The 13292-nt window shown below is 41.3% G+C and overlaps 1 protein-coding gene and 1 non-coding gene across 7 annotated transcripts in view; both read right to left on the minus strand.

Annotated features, from left to right (window-relative positions):
• Window positions 1–13292, minus strand: part of NFIB (nuclear factor I B) — a 277174-nt gene that overhangs the window by 219429 nt on the left and 44453 nt on the right. The window lies entirely within an intron of this gene.
• On the minus strand, window positions 11330–11401 carry TRNAH-GUG. Its single transcript has one exon. It is a non-coding gene; the product is annotated as a tRNA-His (tRNA).

A 13292-nucleotide genomic window follows, 5' to 3' on the forward strand; every position in this document is an offset into this window, starting at 1 on the left:
TACAAAGCAATGCAAATAAAGCTGTATGTATGTGTTCAGGTGCAGAAATGTGGCCTTGTGCACTATTAAAATAATTTAGACCTCTGGATCAAATCCAAGCACTGCAAATACTAGGACAAGATACACTCCTAGAAATTGAATTAATTTGCAGCATAACTGTGGATATTCCTATTATGCCAGCACATACAACCAATAACACTGGGTGGAGTTCTTAAAAAAAAAAGAAAAGAAAAAAGAGCATAGGCTGAATAGACTGGCAAACTGATATCTTTTTATTTATTTGTGGTTAGTAGAAGAAAAACTAGTCAACTCCTTTTTTTATAATCACAGGCAGTTTGGCTGAAACAATATAATCTACACCCATTCACCTTGGCAAAAATGGAAGCTAGAAAATTCCAGGCAATATTGCTAATCTATACATATAACCATTCATACCTATGATTTGGTACCTCTAACTCCCAGCAAAGATTTAGCACACGCATGCACTGGGCAAGAGCCATGTTACAATGTCTTTGTCAATTCTGAAAGCATAGGAGAAGACACTTAAACTTGTTCTAAATGTTTTTGTACCAATTAAAATCCTCAACCTCTAGCTATTACTTACTTCTCTGGCTCACACAGGTTTTGACGATGTTGACAGGGAAGGTTGTCAAGCTTTCAGTATCCAATTTCTTGGCACCCATGGACTCCCTCTGCTCAACTGCCTGTGCTGTTAAGCACAGATATACATTATAGAAATGTTACGCCCCCAAAAAAAAAAAAAAAATGCAAGCACTGACATTTTATTTTGGTTAGGAGGTCTGGGCTGGTTTTTCTTTTTCTTTTTTTTCTTTGCTGAGAATCTGAGTCACTGAGGCTGTCCAGTCCCTCTGGAATTCTCTAGTCCCACTGTGGCTTGAGCAGGGTCAGCCACAAGTGTTGTCCACAACCATGTCCAGTCAGGTTTGAATATCGCCAAGGATGAAAACTACACAAACTCTCTCCAGGCAACCTGGTTTGGCATTTGACCACCCTCACAGTAAATAAGTTTTTCTTAGATTAAAAGGAATTTCCTTTATTTCAATTTGTGCCCGTTGCCTTCTGTCTTGTCACTGCATAAACGAGAAAGAAGCCTGGCTCCATCTTCTTTACCATCCCATCAGGTATTTATGCACATTAATAAGATCACCCTGATCTTCTTGAGCCTAAAAAGTCCCAATTCTCTCACCGTCCCCAAGCTCCAAGCCCTTTATCATCTCAGTGGCTCTTCAGTGGACTCTCTCCAGTATGTCCATGTCTCTCTTGTATTGGGGAGCCCAGCACTGGACACACTACCCAAATGTGTCTCACCAGTGCTGAGTACAGAGACAGGATCACTTCCCTTGACCTTCTGCAACACTGTGCCCACTGCAGCCCCTGAGGCTGTTGACTTTCTTTGCCACAGGGGCACATTGCTGGCTCACGGTCAACTTGGTGTCCACCAGAACACCCAGGGCTTTCTCTGACAAGCTGTTTTCCCACTGATCAGCCCACAACATGTACTTGAGCATGAGACTGGTCGTCCCCAGGTGTAGGCTTTGGCACTTCCACTTGAGCTTCATGGAGTTCCTGTCAGACTATATCTCCAGCCTGATGAGGTTCCTCTGAATGTCAGCACAACCATCTGGTGTACCCACCAATTCCTTCCACTTTTTAAACTAATTAACAAATTGTGAAGATACTTGCTATTATCAATCTTTTCTTGTTATCACTGTCAGACACAGAATTAAAAAGTGAGACTAAATGGCAGATACAAGACCTTTAATAAAGATAACTATTACAATACCTCTATCATGAACTATTGTGTTTTGAAACATTAACTCTCAAGCCTCAACAGAAATCTTTTTCTGATGACTCAGTGCTGTCAACATTTGATATTTTACTAGAAATCTTATTTTTCTGCCATGTCTGTTCAAAACTTATCGCAAGGTGCCAGCTTGCTGTGACAGTCCAGTGGCGGGTACTATGTGTTGTGGCTGTGGCAACCTTGGTTCAAATCTGACTTATAGCAGGAGGGGAACGTGTGTTTTTATGCTTTCTTTTCAACAGCTTTTAAAATAATTATATAACTTTGAATGTCCTTTCACCAGATTTTCCTCCTCCCTAGGCATAGCAATGAAAACTGAGAGATTTACAGACCAAAATTGTTGCATGTTTGAAGATAGACGTTGACCAAACAGAAGGCAATGAAAGATTTCCACACCAGACACCAATTACCAAAAGGAGCAGGAATATTTTTCTTCTGCCATAATGGTTTTGCCTGTCTTCTACACATACTTCTCTGTCAGTAGCGCTCTTTTCAGTTGGGGTTATGCTAGAGCATGCCATGATAGTAGTGGTCACCCGGGGGAGGAGGCTGGTCTGCCCTAGGTGGCAATGCTTGCATGACTCTGCTGGAGAGGACAGAAAACATGAGGCACTGGACACACCCTTTGTAGTTTGCCATGATCATACAGTGGTTTGTGCTCTGCAGTGGCTGCAGCAATCTCGGTTCAAATTGGAGTCACAGCACAGGAGAGAGGAAACTGTTTGAGTCTCCACTTTTGGAAGCTTGGTGCTGGAGTCACACCACTGGAGACATGACACCCACCCAAGCCCTCACTTTGCAGTAACTCCTGAACATGATTCAGTGTCTGAAGCACAGAAAAAACAGATGAAAGGAAGCAGTATCTGCACAAAAAAAAGTTCATGTAGCTCATTGTTACATGATAAGGTAGTTGACACTCTTTGCACCACAGGCTTTTTGCCTCCTTTTGTGTGATTTTCAGTAGCTCACGCAGATGTTGTTGTATTAAGTTTATCTGGGACAACATTTTCACTGACTTGACTCTGTCAGTTTTTTAACATAACTCCTTTCTCCCTCCCACTGAAGACTGATTTCTTTCTATGACAGGTCCCCAGGAATGACTCACCACAAAAAAAATATTCCAGAATAATTTTTCAGGAAGGAACAGCAAAGAGGGCATGAAATTGCATGCAATTATTTTCTTTATTGTGAGGCTTTTTAATATCTTTGTTCCAAGAATTATGCACTTATGAGGCCAGTGATCAATAGCAGCAAATGAGAGACATCACGTCTAGGTCTGAAATTTGATTAAAGAGAAGCAAGGCATTGCTGGAAATGCAGTGCTGTTTTTGTGGGGAGAGGATGATGTGACTGGGACGATTCTGCCAAGAGGGGGAAGATGGTTTGACATGATTCTCTGTTTATCTACCCAAGCACTATTCACTTGTTCTGCCTACACTGCCTGATGGGTGTTGCTGTTTATTGGGTCAGGGTGTGCTAGGGACCAGTGTTTTGCCAGGATGGGGATGGTGAGGTAAAGAAGTTAGCTGAAAGACACAAAGAAAGAAATTTTCAAGAAACACTCACAAGTGCCTACAGATAGGCACTTTATATACTGATTAAACCATGCAGCAACACAGTTCTAGTTTTTTTATTAATAAAATATGCTCAAAAATGTATTCATGAACATATGACCAATCAGATCATATGTCCAATTGTAATTCATAATTGGATAACTATACATCTTGCTGACTGAAGTAAAAACTACTCATTTTGACCAAATTATTTATTCATACTTAATCACACGACTACAAGTCAAAAGAAAAAGCAGGGGATGAAAAGGGAGAAGGCAACAAATACTCAGTTATGGGAAATGACTGTATATTTCAAAAAGTTGATGATGGTATCTCAAAAGTTTTCCTTACTGAAGACAGTGTATGTCCTTCTGAGGTTGAACACTACTGAGGTATCCAGACACAGGCTTCCCAGTTCTTGGTGAACTCTTTCCAGGTGTCCGTCCAGGGCTCAGTAAGGAAGCAAGACTATCTTGGAACAATTACAATTAAAAGGGATTGCTTTTAAAGCAGGACTTATATAACTACGAAGATCAGCAGGGAATATTTAATTACATTAAACCTATCTCTCAGCAAACAAAAAATAGGAAAGACAATGTGGTAAAACAAAACAGTTCAATAGCAGTGAATCAACCTTAAATCTCATTCTAGAATTTACACTTTTGTCTCTCTGGAAGACTTAATGTTTTTTGTATTAGGCCTTACAGAATTCCTCTGCAATTATTTTTCAGTCATGTCCAGTTCTTCTTCTGAAAAAAAAACTTTAAAATGTGTTTCTGAAGAGAATTTTCCATTATATGCTAGTTTTGTTACTGTTGCTTTAGCTAAACGATTTAGTCTTTTCTTTCTCAAGTGTAACAGTAATTTACCCCACGTGGTTTTAATACAAATGCCTTCATGGTTATATCATAAAGAGATTTTCTTCTTTCTGCCAGTACAAAGGTCAGTACACCTTCTTGCCTTCAGCTGCATGGTGAATAATAGCAACAGTGCAGGTCCCAGAATAAACATTATTATGCCACATTTTCCCAAAGAGCTGAGATAGACTTGCAATCCCTAAACAAATCAGTAGTACAATTCTGGAGAGTAAAATAAGAGGTTTGCTGTTCATATTAGAGAACAACAATAGAATTATTAGTACAGGAGACTGGAAGCACAAGATCTAAACTGGTAATGCAGGGATCCACAAGAAATAATTTACCAGAAATAATATGGCAGCTATGTTGTTGGCTCCATGCACAACTCTCAGGTGCAAGAGGGCATGTAGGTACTGGTTTAGCAGCACAGAGACACTGATTATGTTAACATTACAGATCATGTTATAAGAGAAAATTTTTGCTATATTAGCATGGAATATCAAAACTATGGTCTCTTCTCAAAGATTTTTAAGACACTGTGTTTTAGGATCCCTTTGGATGGAGGCTTCATTGTGACAAAGAATATATTTCTTTAAAAGGAGTATGACAAAGTGACATTTTCTCAGTTGTATTTGGTGCAGAGAAAACATATATAACATTTCTTTATAAAAGAGTGGAGAAAAAAGTAGAAAAGTGAAAGAGATATTTACCAGATGTGTTTGAATCTAATTCAAAGAGCTGATTTTGCGTCTGTGAAATTCCAAATCAAGAGAACACAGCTGTGAAGATTTTAGAACAAAACACTGGGAACCCAGAATTAAAGAGGTATAAAACCAGAGTGAAATTAAAAAACAAAACAAAACAAAACAAAACAACAAAAACAAACAAACAAAAAAAAAACCACACAAAAAAACCCCAACATAAAACACTATTTAGATAGTTTTGGACATTTGGTAGCTTTGGGTTTGTGCTAAACTCTTGATGAAGAAGTGAAACCAGGCCCTACTTAGCAGTTTAAAACGTAGTGCAGAAAGTTGCAGGATTAAAACCTGAGCCAAAGTTTAACCCAAAGTGGTACAAGACAAAAGCTTCGAAAATAGACCACAGTCTTCACATGTATTCCAGTGCAGCTCTCTCCAGTGCTGTGAGTGACTGCTGGAGTTTTACAAACAAGAAGCCGCAGAGTCTTATTTAGACAGCAGGACATGCTTTCTTTTAAGAAACACCAAAGACAGATTGGGAAAAAAGCTACAGAACTGCAGCATCAGACATTGTTTATGCAGTTATGTTTACACATCAGGCTCAAAAATCTCCCTGTCTGCCAGATTTTCCCCAATTACTACCCATCCTGCAATAATACCCTGTAAACTCAGAGCCGAATTTCCAGAGGTAAAATCATCCCACCTGTGAAATGAATTCCTGGCATTCTTTGCTAAAGCACAACCAGCTATTTAAGCTTTCAGGAGTTCTCTTTACCACAGAAGATCTCCTTTCAAAGAGTCTTCTTGACCAGAGCCCTTTGAAAGGATTTTAGAGGGGACCTATAAAAGTTTTAATATGAGCTGCACTCCTGTAAAGAGAATGAAAAACAGAATTAATTTGATCTAATGGCTGCAGATTCAAAACAGCCACTGCTTTATATCCTGCTTAACACCTGATATGAACATCAGACAGGATACAACCAATTCTGCTGCACTCCTGAAAAATGAAGGAAGTAGAACAGGAATCTATGTCATGTTCAATTAATATTTCAAAAGTTTTTCAAGTCTTTCTATTCAGTGTTGCCATCTTAACAACTAGGTGTCTTTCTCCATAGCTTAAAAACTCTAGCAGTTTTAACCCTAATCAACAGCTAATGTTAAAATACAGTAATAAGAAATAAGTCTCCCCCTGAGCACTACTGATGGGTACATCCTATTAGTTTCTGTGCCAAAATGTGAATCTGGCATTTTGGGGATATGCAGATATATATCTTAAAATGGACCATGCATGAGAATAATGGCAGGCGCAAAAGGACACAGAAGAGCTGCAGAGAAAGGCATGCATTCTCTTTTTCTGTCTCATTTTTAAAATACTGTTCTTAATTTCCCATCAGATCAGAGAAGGCTGCTGAAGTGAACTGTTCTCTCTGGCCTTCAAATTGTTCTTAGAAAAAAAAGAAATAAATCAGAGCCTCAGAAATAGATTTATGTAAACCTGGATCCTTGTTAATATTTTTAATCTGTTATTATACAACCATGGTTTTGAAGTGGAAAGTGTTATCTGAATATGTCTGCTAGAAATGACCCACATATTTCAGAAATGTACAAGCAATCCTTTGTACAATTCAAGGTTCAAAATCAATTCCAGGATCATTTCTCTGTGTTTCCTAGTCTGCAATCTGGTTATCCTTGGAAACTGTTTTGTACTAAAGTTTTTGTTTTCTTTTTCCCTAATGAGAAGGGAAAATTGATAAATATTTTCTCAGGAAATGGAATGCTGCCAGTCACCTTCACTTGCATGTTTATATTCCAAATTCCAAAATTAAGTTGGGTTTTAATTTTCATAGAATCATAGAATGGTTTGGGTTGGAAGGGACCTTAAAGATCACCTAGATCCAACCCCCCTGCCACGAGCAGGGACATCTTCCACTAGATCAAGTTGCTCAAAGCCCTCTCTAGCCTGGTCTTGAACACTCCCAGGGAGAGGGCAGCCACAACTTTTCTGGGCAACCTATTCTAGTGCCTCACCGTTTTCACAGGAAATAGTTTCTTCCTTATATCTAATTTAAATCTATGAACTTTCAGCTTAAAACCGTTACTGCTTGTCCTATCACCACACTCACTGATAAAGAGTCCTTCCCCATCTTCCTAGTAGGCCCCCTTTAGGTACTGGAAGGCCAAGATAAGGTCTCCCTGGAGCCTTCTCTTCTCCAGACTGAACAACCCCAACTCTCTCAGCCTGTCTCCATATGAGAGGTGCTCCGGCCCCCTGAGCATCTTCATGGCCCTCCTCTGGGCTTGCTCCAACAGGTCTATGTCCTTAGTCTGGTGGCCCCAGAGCTGAACTTCAGGTGAGGTCTCACAAGAGTGGAGTAGAGGGGTAGAATCACCTCCCCTGACCTGCTAGCCACACTTCTCAATGCAGTCCAGGATACAGCTGGCTTTCTGGTCTGTGAGCGCACATTGCTGGCTCATAGTGAGTTTTCCATTCACTAATACCCCCAAATCCTTATCTCCAAGGCTGCTCTCAATCCACTCATCGCCGAGCCTATATTTGTGTTTGGGATTGCCTTGAACCACGGACAGGACCTTGCAGTTGGCCTTGTTGAACTTCATGAGGTTTACAGGGGTCTACTTCTCAAGACTGTCAAGGTCCCTCTGGGTGGCATCCCTTCCCTCCAGCATGTCGACCGCACCACACAGCTTGGTGTCGTTGGCAAATTTGCTGAGGGTGCACTCAATTCCACTGTCCGTGTCACCAAGAAAGATGTTAAACAGTGCCAGTCCCAACACCAACCCCTGAAGAACCCTGCTTGTTACTGCTCTCCACTTGGACATCGAGCCATTGACTGCAGCTCTTTGAGAGCCACCATCCAGCCAATTCCTTATGCACCAAATGGTCCACCACCAAATCCATGTCTCTCCAATTTAGAGACAAGTATGTCATGTAGGACAGTGTCAGAAGCTTTGCATAAATCCAGGTAGATGACGTCAGTTGCTCTTCCCTTACCTACCATTGCTGTAACACCATTGTAGAAGGTCACCAAATTCTTTAGGCACAATTTGCCATTAGTGAAGCCATGTTTGCTGTCACCAATCACCTCCTTGTTTTCCATGTGCCCCAACATAGTTTCCAGGAGGATCTTCTCTATGATCTTGCCAGTCACAGAGGTGAGACTGACCGGCCTGCAGTTGTCTGGGTCCTCTTTATTTCCCTTTTAAAAAATGGGGGTTATGTTTCCCCTTTTCCAGTCAGCAGGAACTTCACTGAACTGCCATGACTTCTCAAATATGATAGATAGTGACTTAGCCACTTCATCCACCAGGTCCCTCAGGACCTGTGGATACATCTCATCAGGTCCCATGGACTTGTGCACCTTCAGGCTCCTTAGATGGTCTTGAACCTGATCTTCTCCTACAGTGGCTGGTTCTTCATTCTCCTAGTCCTTGCCTTTGCTTTCTGTGACTTGGGTGGCTGGAGCACTTGCTGGTGAAGACAGAGGGAAAAAAGTCATTGAGTACCTCACTCTTCTACATATTCCAGGTAACCAGGTCTCCTGTTTCCTTCCGGAGAGGGCCCATATTTTCCCTAGTCTTCCTGTACTGACATATATAGAGAAGCATTTCTTGTTGCCCTTGACATCCGTGGTGAGATTTAATTCTATCAGGGCTTTGGCCTTCCTAACCTGATCCCTGGCTGCTTGGACAGTTTCTCTGTATCCCTCCCAGGCTGTCTGTCCTTACTTCCACCCTCTATAGTCTTCCTTTTTGTGCTTGAGCTTGTCCAGGAGCTCCTTGTACATCCATGCAGGTCCCCTGGCATTCTTACCTGTATTTTTCTTTGCTGGGTGTTGTGGTTTGAGCCCAGAGGATAACTGAGCACCATACAGCCATTCATTCACCCCTTCAGGAATGTGAAAGAGAAGATAAAGTAAAAGGCTCAGGAATCCAGATAAGGACAGGGAGGAGTGGCTCAGCCATTACAGTCATGGGCAAAAGACAGACTAGTTAAGTTAAATAAAACTCCATCATTTTAATTCAAACACTGAAAAAGACAACACCTAACAGGCAAGATGGGACAGTGAGAAGTGCCACTACATCCAAAAATGCCTCCCCATACCCCTCCCTTCTTCCTGGGCTCAGCTGTGCTCCCCATCTCTCTCCCTCCTCCCCCAGTGGCGCAGGGGGCAGGGATGGGGGTCACAGCCAGCTCGCCTCTCCTTCCTGCTCGGGACAGGGGGGCGAACACTGCACATCCCTCCCCTGTTCCACGTGGCTCCCCTCTCACTGGAAACAGTCTTCCATGAACCTCCTCTGCAGTGAGTCCTCCCAACAGGATGCAGCCATTCCCATGCTGATCTGGTGTGAAAAGCCAGCAGAGCTTTCAAGAAGCTTCTTACAGGGGCCATCACTGTAGCCCTCTCCCCCTCTAACAAAACCCTGCCACAAAACCCAGCACATTGGGATGCATCACTTTGTTCCTCTTGAGAGGAGAATAAATAACTGTAGAAGGAACTGGTAAAAGAGGTTTGATTACCTGCCTACACCATTCTTGTTCTCAGTTTACAGTGCTAGTGTTGAGCTAGCAATACAGATATTGGTATTCTAAATAAACTAAAGTAAACAGTATCACCACTGTTTCCAGATAATTCATCGTAAAATAAATGTAAAAAAAAGACATTTTGAATTTGCCTAGTGTCCTATCAAAACTCTTCAATATCATCATTATTATTATATCTAGCAATAAGATAGTACAGGTTTTTTACAATTTAGCTACAGATGAACACTGGATATAGACAAGTCAGCTTCAGGGAAGTTGAGGTCAAGCAGCGGTAACCCTTGAGTATTTTGACAGCCTCAGGATGATGCATGAGTAGAGCAGAATTTCTGGCATTGTAATTTTTTAATTTGTTTTCTAGGACTTCATTCACTCAGATGCTTTAAAGAATATATGCACCTGTGATGAGTTAATTTGGTATTTCTGGAGTTAATAAAATCTAACACAGCAGATGACATTTCTGAGAGACTGTAGCAGGGACAGAATATGAAAGATCATCCTGGTCTCTTCTACACTGGTGCATGTTTCTAAATTACTTTCTTGTGGGAAATCAGTCATATGTGCTTCTTCAATTAGACTGAGAATTCAAGAGCTAATTGCTTGGATATGCTCCTAAAAGGCTGAGTGATATTTAGAGAGGAAATCTGAGGCCAGTTAGAGGAATACCCAATGATATTTTTAAAAACACAACAGAAAGAGCTCCTGTGAACTTGAGGGAGGTGATAAGATGCCAGGGGTCACTAACCTACTACACCAAAATTGGGACACCTAAGCCTCCAGCCTCCAGAGTTGAGGTGTGCCGTGTCCCCCAACCCCCCACCCTCCCCCTGCCATTTGCAGGCATATGGGGCTCTGATTTTTCCCAACAGCAATGTGAAGAAACTTTTGTTTCACTTCCTTACTAGGTAGGAGGGCAATGAAAGTTCCTGCTGCTTTGCAGAGAAAAAGGCACCTGTCATTCACACTCTGCAAGAGCTGGGCCTGTTGTGTGAAGCTTCAATCTGTCTAAGCCTGGTGGAGATACAATCTGTTATGCAGAGGACTGATGTCCCATCAGATGCAACAGTGAGAGAAAAATAGTGCTTGCTCTTGAACTAACTCATTATCAAATTAAAGAACTAACTACCAGAAACTCTATTCCATGGCATCCAAACAATCTGATAAACTCCATAACAAATACCTTTTGTTAATGTAATTGTTACTAGCTATGTAATTTTGTTGCTAATTTATCATTTATTACACAAACTACCATTAGTCACCATAGCCATAAAATCCACAGGGCCATTTTAGAGGTCTTCATTCTGAGAATCTGAGCTGGTATTACTCAGTGAGGCACAACTGTGAAAATACCATTCCTACCACAAAAACAGAGGGAATCACTGACAACTGACAGTTCCTCTTCTCTGGTCCCAGCAAAGATCTTCTGCTAGCAGCAGTTCATGCCTAGGTAAGCAGGATTTAGACATCTACCACTGTCATATTTCCAAGTAACTCAGGCTGACTGATTTATATTATGAAAAACTAGGAAAGATCAAAACCAAACAGACTTCATGTCTCAGGTCAGATCTTAAATAGCCGTAATGATTAAAAAATTACATGCTCACTATGCCACTGTGTTTATCACAATATCCATAAACATTTAAATTAAAAAAAAAAAATCCCACTTGGCAACAGAATTACTGAACTAATACGTGGCACATACTGTTTTAGCAAAACATTCTTGTAAAAGTTACGGAGCTTCTAATTGCTTTCTCATCTTAGTCTTAGACATCACTAATAGATTATGTTTGGTAAGCAATCAGTAATTACATCTCTTCAAAAGTTGTGCCTTTCCCTGCCGTGACTCGGATTTGAACCGAGGTTGCTGCGGCCACAACGCAGAGTACTAACCACTATACGATCACGGCAAGCTATCAGAAAACTCGAAATTAAAGAGGCAAATTTTTTCCTCCGTGCTCTCCAAAATTTTATACAAATGGTGCCACCTGCAGTCTACACTAAGTATTAGCAGCAGCTGGTTCTAAACATTGTTACAAGTAATTGTATGTTACTGTCTTCAAATTGCTTCCAGACTTACTTTTCCTTTCTCTTAATAATCCATGCTTAACAGGATTGCTTAAAAACAGGGTCAGGAGAGTTATAATTAACCCCCTCCAGTCCCCCAGTTCTTTTCAGAAAGAACATTTTTTTTTCCTATTTCATCAATGGTGGGGAAGGCAAAGTCATGACAGCAGAAAAGTCTGGCAGTGTGCTGCAGACATAGATTTAGGCAAATGAACAAAATTACTTAATTGAACACTGCATTTTCTGGGTTGAACCAGGTACATTTCATTCTAATGTAAGTGCTTGTATTGATGGACATGCTCTTCCTTACCACTGCAATAAGCACAGAACATAAAAACCACGTTTTCCAGAATTTGCATTATCTACTGTGGAAGGAGGTGGTCAAATACTACAAACGAACTCTAAGGGGAGTAAGAATTTATTTTCTATCAACTAAGACCATCAATTAATGTTATACTGAAGTAACTGCTGAGAAGTACCTGCCCCTTGTTAGGTGTTCAGATACAAAAAACCTCTGTAAACAACATTCAAATAGTCACAGCAACAAGAAAAAAGTTAGTTCTCTCAAATAAGAGCTCCAACAAAATTCAAGCTATGCAACATAGAGATTGTCATGGGGAAAGAGAATAATGCAGCAAGCTCTAGGGCACTCAAGTAGCCTGTTTTCCTTGTGCTCACCCTCCACACAGTTATATTAATTGTGTAATTAAAAAACTGCCTGGCTGATAGCCTTGGAGATCACAGCAACATCACCACAGTGCCACACTCAGTCTCTGAAGAAGGAGGAAGACATACAAAGAGAATTACTTGGCTGTCATACACAAGATCATTGAAACGTCTTCAGTGTGTCTTCAACATGCTGAGATGTAGATTTACTCTGGATGAAGGTCTGCATGGTGGGAACTAATACATAAGTAGGCTGTGGGAAAGAAACATCAGGCTGGGCCTTTAAAAGGCAAATTTCCTAAACAGACTCTGCTCTGCCTCTGACTTAGGGAAAAGCATTGCACAGGGGGTCCTCCTTGCCACTGGGGGTGCAGAGGGGAAGGAGAAAGCATCTCTCTCTCTTTCTGATGGTTGCTGGGGGCACACAGCTCAAGAAGGTGCTCTCTAATGGTTTGGACTGCTGTACCTCACCCTACAACCTTGCCCGATGGCTTGGCGTGACCAAAACAACATTTTGCTCAAGGGTCAGTGTACCCTCCCACAGGGCAGGAAGGCTGCTGCTTCCCTGATCTCCAACACAGCCTGGGCCTCTGTTAAGGGACTGCATTGCTGTCACAAGCCTGAAAGAAAGAAAACCAGGGCCAGGAGCAGTACATGTGATGTGATCCCTCAACTTAGGTCTGCTGTTGCCTCATAAAGCCATTACACTTAGCAGAAATTAAGCATAACTGTGTAAATGAGCAATGACAGAAAAATAAGGACTCTCCTTATCTCCCCTTTCCATCTGTGTCTTTCAGTTCTCATGCCACAGCTGTCTGGAAAGAAGGTGTCAGCAGAATAAGCTGTTAAATCTTCTGGCAAGGAAAAAGGACTGGAAAAAGCAATCCCTTCTAGCACAGTTTGTGCATTACAGTGTGAACGTTACCTGTAAAGCCATCACATATATGTTGTCAGCCATAAGAAGTCACAGTACGGGAAGGCCTTTTTCCCTTTCCCTCACCATCCTCCAAGCCCTCTGAACTCTAAATAGATCTCTGAAGAGGTGGACATTGATTGCCACTTCTGAGT

This window comes from Tyto alba, unplaced genomic scaffold (assembly GCF_018691265.1).
Source record: "Tyto alba isolate M040663 unplaced genomic scaffold, T.alba_DEE_v4.0 Super-Scaffold_42, whole genome shotgun sequence".
Classification (NCBI taxonomy): domain Eukaryota; kingdom Metazoa; phylum Chordata; class Aves; order Strigiformes; family Tytonidae; genus Tyto; species Tyto alba.